The 6,996-nt window shown below is 28.9% G+C and overlaps 1 long non-coding RNA gene across 1 annotated transcript; it reads right to left on the reverse strand.

The window, feature by feature from the left end:
* Nucleotides 1-370: 370 nt before the first annotated feature.
* On the reverse strand, nucleotides 371-6,677 carry LOC107916830 (uncharacterized). The gene is made up of 2 exons (XR_001689613.2): nucleotides 6,406-6,677; nucleotides 371-1,505 (listed from the first exon to the last, which is right to left on the reverse strand). It is a non-coding gene; the product is annotated as an uncharacterized lncRNA (long non-coding RNA).
* Nucleotides 6,678-6,996: the final 319 nt, after the last annotated feature.

The following is a 6,996-nucleotide window of genomic DNA, read 5'->3' on the forward strand; positions in this document are numbered from 1 at the left end:
TTAATCATATTTTCACATAATTATTATTAAATACAATTTAATAAAATAATATATAATTTAATAATATTTTTAATATAATTATTATTAAAATATGAATTAATAAAAATATAATATATAATATTAGAAAAATAATATATAACCTACAGTATTATTTTTAACCTGTAATACATATTTAATGTGTTAAAATATGATTAGCAAAACAAATAATTTAATTATCTTTTAAACTCAAAAGCAAAAGATTAAAAGTAATAAATAGCTTGAAAATTATATTTTACATCCAAACATAATGTTTATACATTAACAAAAAGGTACATGATATTATTAACTTATATGCCATCATTTATATGTTAAATTTTACAATATCAAAAAGTTATAATAGTTTATAACATTCTACTAATGACATCTTACCATCCAAATATTACATATACAAAAAGTTATCAAAATATTACCAACACAACCATAATTTTTAATGATCAATAAGAAATCTTTTCACCAATTCCAATTGCACAGAAGAAAGTAAACTGAAAAAAATTAGCATTTGCGTTGGATGGTTTGAGATTTTGCTCAACACACGATAGCCCTTATCCTCAGTTATTCCTTCTACTTCACAAAAGGCTGAATATAATTTTTGAGCACTTTCTTGAATCACTTTCTCAGAGGCAATGCTCCTACTTAATTTCAAGGCCAATAGTTCATATGTTTTTCACCAAAAATATAGCAGCACCAGTAATTGAAGTAGAAATTTGTTCACTTCCATCATAAATCTTTTTTTTTTCTTCTTTGAAGATGTGGAACTATCTTGGTTTGGCTTTGACGGTTGCGGTTGTGTAGCTGAGACATCTATATCATCCAAGGAAACATCATCTTCGCATCCCTGGTAATTGTTTCCTTCATCAAGATTATTTGCAGTAGCTACACCCTCAGCATCTATTTCTTCAATAATATCTGCAGCTGTTTGAGCATCTTTTCCAATGGCTCAATCTTTTGCATATATAGAAGTAAGTTGATCATAATAAGAGAAACTACAATGTCTGAATTGACCGACTACTTTATGACTATTAAAAAAAAAAGAATTCACATTAGAAATAAGTTTGGTCAAAACAATATAATAAAAAATAGAAAATAATTCTTACGCTTATATACGAGTTCCACACAACATCTTCAACAACAACCATCTGCCTATGCTCGTCCCAACCAAAGCTGCTATTTTCTTTTCCACTAAGCATGTCGTAAAGAGTTGTCTAATCCCTTTTCAATGACCTAATCATCTATTCAAGATTAGGTTTGGCCTTCAATATAGCATGAGGTAAAAAATTTTCTAACATTTTTTCTAGCTCATTTAAATAATCGGCCTTAAATCCCGTATCTGCGTTATAAGTTCCAACATTGTACAAGTCAACCATATAGGCAACCAATGCAACATCTTCTTCTAGAAACCATTTCCTTTTGGTTCCTCGAGAATTTTGGGAAGAAACACTTGATTGTGAAAAACCTAACATAATTATCTTAAAAAAAAAACACAAATTAGAATTAAGTTCAATATTATGAATCAGAACGTTGATATTTTATAAACTTAGAACACATGACAAATCAAAAGAAATAAATTAAAGTTGTAATTCAACAAGTTTAGTACAATTACTTAAAGAAAATTTAAACAACACCAAAGCTTCATAAAATAGATAAATGAAATAACTTTAACAAATTAATCATCTACTATGTTTTAATAAACCTAACTAATTTTTAGATTCTTGCCACTCAAAACATTTGATTGGCTAGTTCCATCCTCCGATAGCCATGTATCCGATGGATAAATATTTACGATATTCGGTTCATCGTCATCTATCACATTATTACTTAATCCTTCCCCCAACTCCGCTTCAATAGGATCAAGACTCATATAGGTTCAAGACTCATATAGGTTCAAATAAAGTTATGGAGCAAACAATATGCAATAATGATTTTATTATGCACTGTCACAGGATAAAATGATGGACTCCTAAGTATTCCCTATTTAAGGTTTAATAACCCAAAGTATCTTTCAATAACATTGCGCACTGAAGCATGTTTCATATTGAAAAATTCTTCTGGAGTACTTAGCTGGTAACCCTGACGCCACTCATTCAAATGGTATCTTTGTCCTCTAAAAGGCACAAGAAATCCCTCATAGTTTGTGTAACCATCATCAAATAGTTAATAACAACCTATAAAAATGAAAAAAAAACTATTTATCATGGTTAACTTTCCCAAAAAAGTATGATTTTAAAAATTAATTCAAATTCCTTAAATTCTACACCTTACCATGAAGAACTTTTAGTCCATGTCTCCTACTAATGGCATCTTAAAGAATAGTCCATTAGCAATAAAACCTTCCCAACCAAACGAACATAAATAAAATGCATATTAGGTGTACAAATACCTAACATATTTGTTGCTATGTCACCTTTTCACGTTCAAAATCTAGATTTATCAACTTTTGGAACCTTAATCTTGATATGGGTTCCATCTAAAGCACCTAAGCAATTTTACATCACATGTATAAAATATTGAGTTAAGATACTATATTTAAATCTAAATCAGTTGAGTTATGTACGAGCTATATATGAAATTCACTCCAATACTTTGAACCATTTCCACCTTGGGTTTGTAGAATTAGCTGTAATTGGCTCTTCCTTTTTAAATAACACATTTAGTAAGCGTATGACAACATTTAAAACATTTTGAAATGATCTACTAACGGTTTCCCCGAACCTATTAAAGTGATGTTTGATAACTCATTTTTTAAGGTGATGAGAAATGATATGTAAAAACATTACTACTTGCTCATCAACAAGCATGTTCTTTCACAACTGCAATCCTCCTAAAGTTTCATCCTAACTTGTTCAATACAAGTTTCATTACTGGCATGCACAAGTCTTTTTACATAATCTCATTGTGCATAAAAATCTAAAATATATGATCTAATCATTGGTCTATAAGTATATAGGCTAGAGACGACACCCAATGTAACTAAGAACCAACCTACAACTGCACACATTTGCAACCATACTGTTAATGCAAGACCAATTCTTTTTCGCCTCTCACTTTATACTATTAAAGGCAAACGAGCCATTACTGCAAGATGTTAAAGTGTTTAGATATCTTCAAATAACATTATAAATTAATCTCCAAACAGAATGTGATGCATATATCTTCAAAGCACACAACGTAAAGCTAAAAAGAATAACTAATTTGTTATTTTAATGTATTATATTATGCATTATAAATACTAATAAAAAGCACCATAATCATTAGCCTAGCAATAGTCCGGAGCCATGGACAACTACAACTACATATTTCTTAAGAAGTATTGCTAGATTCAACTTGATTGATATTTGAACTAGTTATAACATATTTCCTTCACTATAGTTTTTAATAACTAAATTAAAAGACTCAACAATGCCCATTTGAACCATGATTACTCTACTGGTTCTACACCAATTACTCAATGAAGTCTCTATTATAGAGTTGGCAATCCATGAATAGATGTATTTTTTTTTATTTTTTTTTTGAGATAGTTTCTATTATATAGTTGGAAATCCATGAATAGCTGTTGTATTTTTTTTTGTTAAATTGTGTAAATATGATATAAATTATCAAATATATCAATATTTAAAAATTAATATGATATGCGTGCATTAACCCTAGATTTTATGTTCATCATGGTATAATTGTATGCTATTTTATGGTATTCATTGTTGTCTAATTGCTGTGATATATGTATATCCAAAATAAATAAAAAAAATCATGAAGGATGTGTGAGTATATATTATTTAGGAAATATGCTAATCAATTATAGGTATTATAGAAATAATATTTTTTAAAATAAAAGTATTTATATACATCAAAATAAAAATAAAAATATAGAATATAGAATAAAATAAATTTTAAATAATAGAACAAAATTTAAATAATGAAATTGACAGTTATGTCTCAACTTGTAAAATATACAAAGCTAGAAATATGACATAAGTGGCACAAATAAGGACCAAAAAGGGGATCGAATTTTCTAAAAAAAAAAAAAGGGATTGAATTGAATTTACTAATAAGAGTTGAGTAGAATTGTAATCTGCATTATACTTCTAAGGAGAAACTTATATTCAAACTTTAAAGATAGCATTGTTGAGATAGAAAACCGTAAATCTCGAAAAAAAATAATTCAATTATTAAAAATTGCAGTGAAGGAAATATGTTATAAGTAGTCTAAATATCAGTCATGTTAAATCTAAACCACCCACGCACAGAAAAAGACTCAGCAAAGACCAAATCTTTAAGTCTACTGCTAAATCAATGGCTACCATTGCCAAGAAACTACCTAGAAAACAACAGAAGAAAAAAAGGCCAAACATGTTTGTGAAAATTAAAGAATCACATTTCTTTTCACTAACCATATTTTACAAAAATCAATTCATCAAGATTTTTTTCCCTGCTTTTGCAGTAAATATGCTAAAAGAAATTTAAAAAGTAGAAACAAAGCAATTAAATATCAAGCAATCAAAATCATAGAATTGTTCATAAAATAATTAAATTTTGATGAATTAAATCTAAAAATTTTCTTTAATTGTAATTACCTTTTTCAAAAGTTTAGAGAAATTTAGATAATTATCCTTTAAACATATTAATTTAAATTAAAAAAAATGTGAAATTAGTCATTCCAATTGATAGAAAATTAAGAGCCGAAGAGATGGGCTGGTGCCATTAATTTTACAGTTATAAATTTATATAAAGCCTCTTGTTGTTGCTGTATATATAAATGAATTTACTAGTATTAAGTATAGTATAGAGTTTTCTCAAAAAAAAAAAACAAATGTATAGTATAGAGTTTGCGTTACCTCCCCCTTCCTTGAGAAAAAGAAAAAGAAAAAAAAGGAGTTGTGTGTAGGAAAAATGTGAATGTATATATAAAGGAGACAGTAGAGCAACAGAAGGTGAATGACATTAATGGAGTGTATTGAGTTAAAACAATTGTGGTGTGTTGTGATTTCCTTACAGTAAATTAAAATGTAGGTCAGAATAAGAGGCAATGTTTGTTAGGGATTGCTTTAATAGCGTAGAACACCCCTTCCCCTCTCACTTCCAAAATTGTTTGAGGTTTCATGCTTTTTCTAGGGACCCAAATATCAAGAAACTGTTAATATTCGTTTAGGGGATGGGACAATCAGACTTGGTCAAGTCCTTGAAGTTGATGGAGAAATAGCTATTGTTCAGGTATTTTCTGTTTAAAATTCTCTACCTTTCCTTTGTAACTATGATTTCCTATTATATGCACCTTTATATCATGCCAAAATGAATAATGTCTGGTGCTGCAACTTCACTAATAGCAGATTCTTTTATCCTTCATAGCTCTAACTATATGTCACCTTGGCTAGGTTTTTGAAGGAACATCTGGAATTGACAACAAATATACAATTGTGTAATTTATAGGAGAGGTATGTGACGGCGTAATTTTCTCCTTTATGTTCAATCCTATTCTTGCATCTCCTAATTTTATTTGAAAATAGCTTACCTTCAAAATAGCTTACCTCAAAAACCTAGCCAAGCAATATTTACAATTGTTCATAGAGTATAGTGGGAGTATGCTCACGTTTTGGTCACTATGATTATTAGGTCTAAAAGTAGAGTTTTGAGCTTCCCAAAAGCATTAAAGAAGCAATTGGATGTAATACTCATAGAGGATGGGTTTTTGTGATAAAAAACAAGTGCTTAATGTTAAAGCAAACAAAAACGTGCAAAAAAGGAGACTGTCAAACAATTGTGGGGAATGAAAAAATGAAATGGAAATTACAAATAAAACTTAAAATATACTTAAACTACAACTAAACAAAAAGCAGTCACTAAATTAACCTCATTGCTGTAGACCAATTTCCCCTTTTGTTGCAGATCAATAGACCAAGAACATATAAAAATCAAGAATAAAAATACAGAAAGTTGCAGACCAATAAACAGAGAAAGTTGCAGTCACAGAAAGTTTTGAATTTTCTAATATAGACAAGAAATAAAACTCTAATCGGAACTTTAAGCTAATTAAAATATAGAAATTCATAAAATTTAATCCAATAATACAAAACCATCAAAGTAAAGCAACCAAACTAAAACATGGTAAAGAATGAAAATAACCACTCAAAATCAATTTTGAAGGAAAAAAAACTTGAAGAAAACATGGATAAAAAATCAGTGAAAGAGAGTTACAAAAACTAGAAGGGAAAAAAAATCAGTCATAATTTTAATAAACATTAAAGCAGTATGAGAGCAAAAGAGAGTTAAAAACCTTGGTTTAGCTTTCAGTTGCAAATAAGGGAGTAGGGAGAATGGTTTCAGAAAGATGAGGGGTAAACTGGAAATGGAAAAAAGAAGAAGGGAAAGTCTCACCTGTGTTGAATCGTTATTCAGTTGTGAGGGAAGGGCTTAGGGATTCAGTATTTTCATGGAATAAACCTGCTTTCAAAGCAGATGTAATAAACTTTTACAATAAATCAAACATGGGTTTAGTAGTGGGTCCACCCGTTTGGGCTGTAACTTATTCCTACACCCCCAACCAAACATGACATAAGTGATCATACAATACCGAATAGGCTATATTCCCATACCACAACCAAGAATGAGCAAAATTGGAAGCACAATGGTTGCCTAACTTTGCTTGAAATTTATTCGTGTCTTCTTTTCAGTTTTTTTGTTTATTATTTTATGATTGATTTCATACCCCACATTAGTAATATGAGGTTACAAAAGTGATGTTGACATTGCAGTTTATTGAGGAATGACACTTTTTATTTGAAGCACTTATCTATATTTTGGGTAAATTATTCTTTTACTCCTCCCTTTTTTTAAAGTTACTCCATGCCTTTTAGTTAAAAATTTTCTTTAGAATTTGTTTTATATGAAAATAAAGTTGATTTTAATTTATTTATCTTTTTATTTTAAGTTTTACTTAATTGAATTAAAATTAGAGGTTATAATATT

The sequence above is a fragment of the Gossypium hirsutum genome, chromosome A01, assembly GCF_007990345.1.
Source record: "Gossypium hirsutum isolate 1008001.06 chromosome A01, Gossypium_hirsutum_v2.1, whole genome shotgun sequence".
Classification (NCBI taxonomy): Eukaryota; Viridiplantae; Streptophyta; class Magnoliopsida; order Malvales; family Malvaceae; genus Gossypium; species Gossypium hirsutum.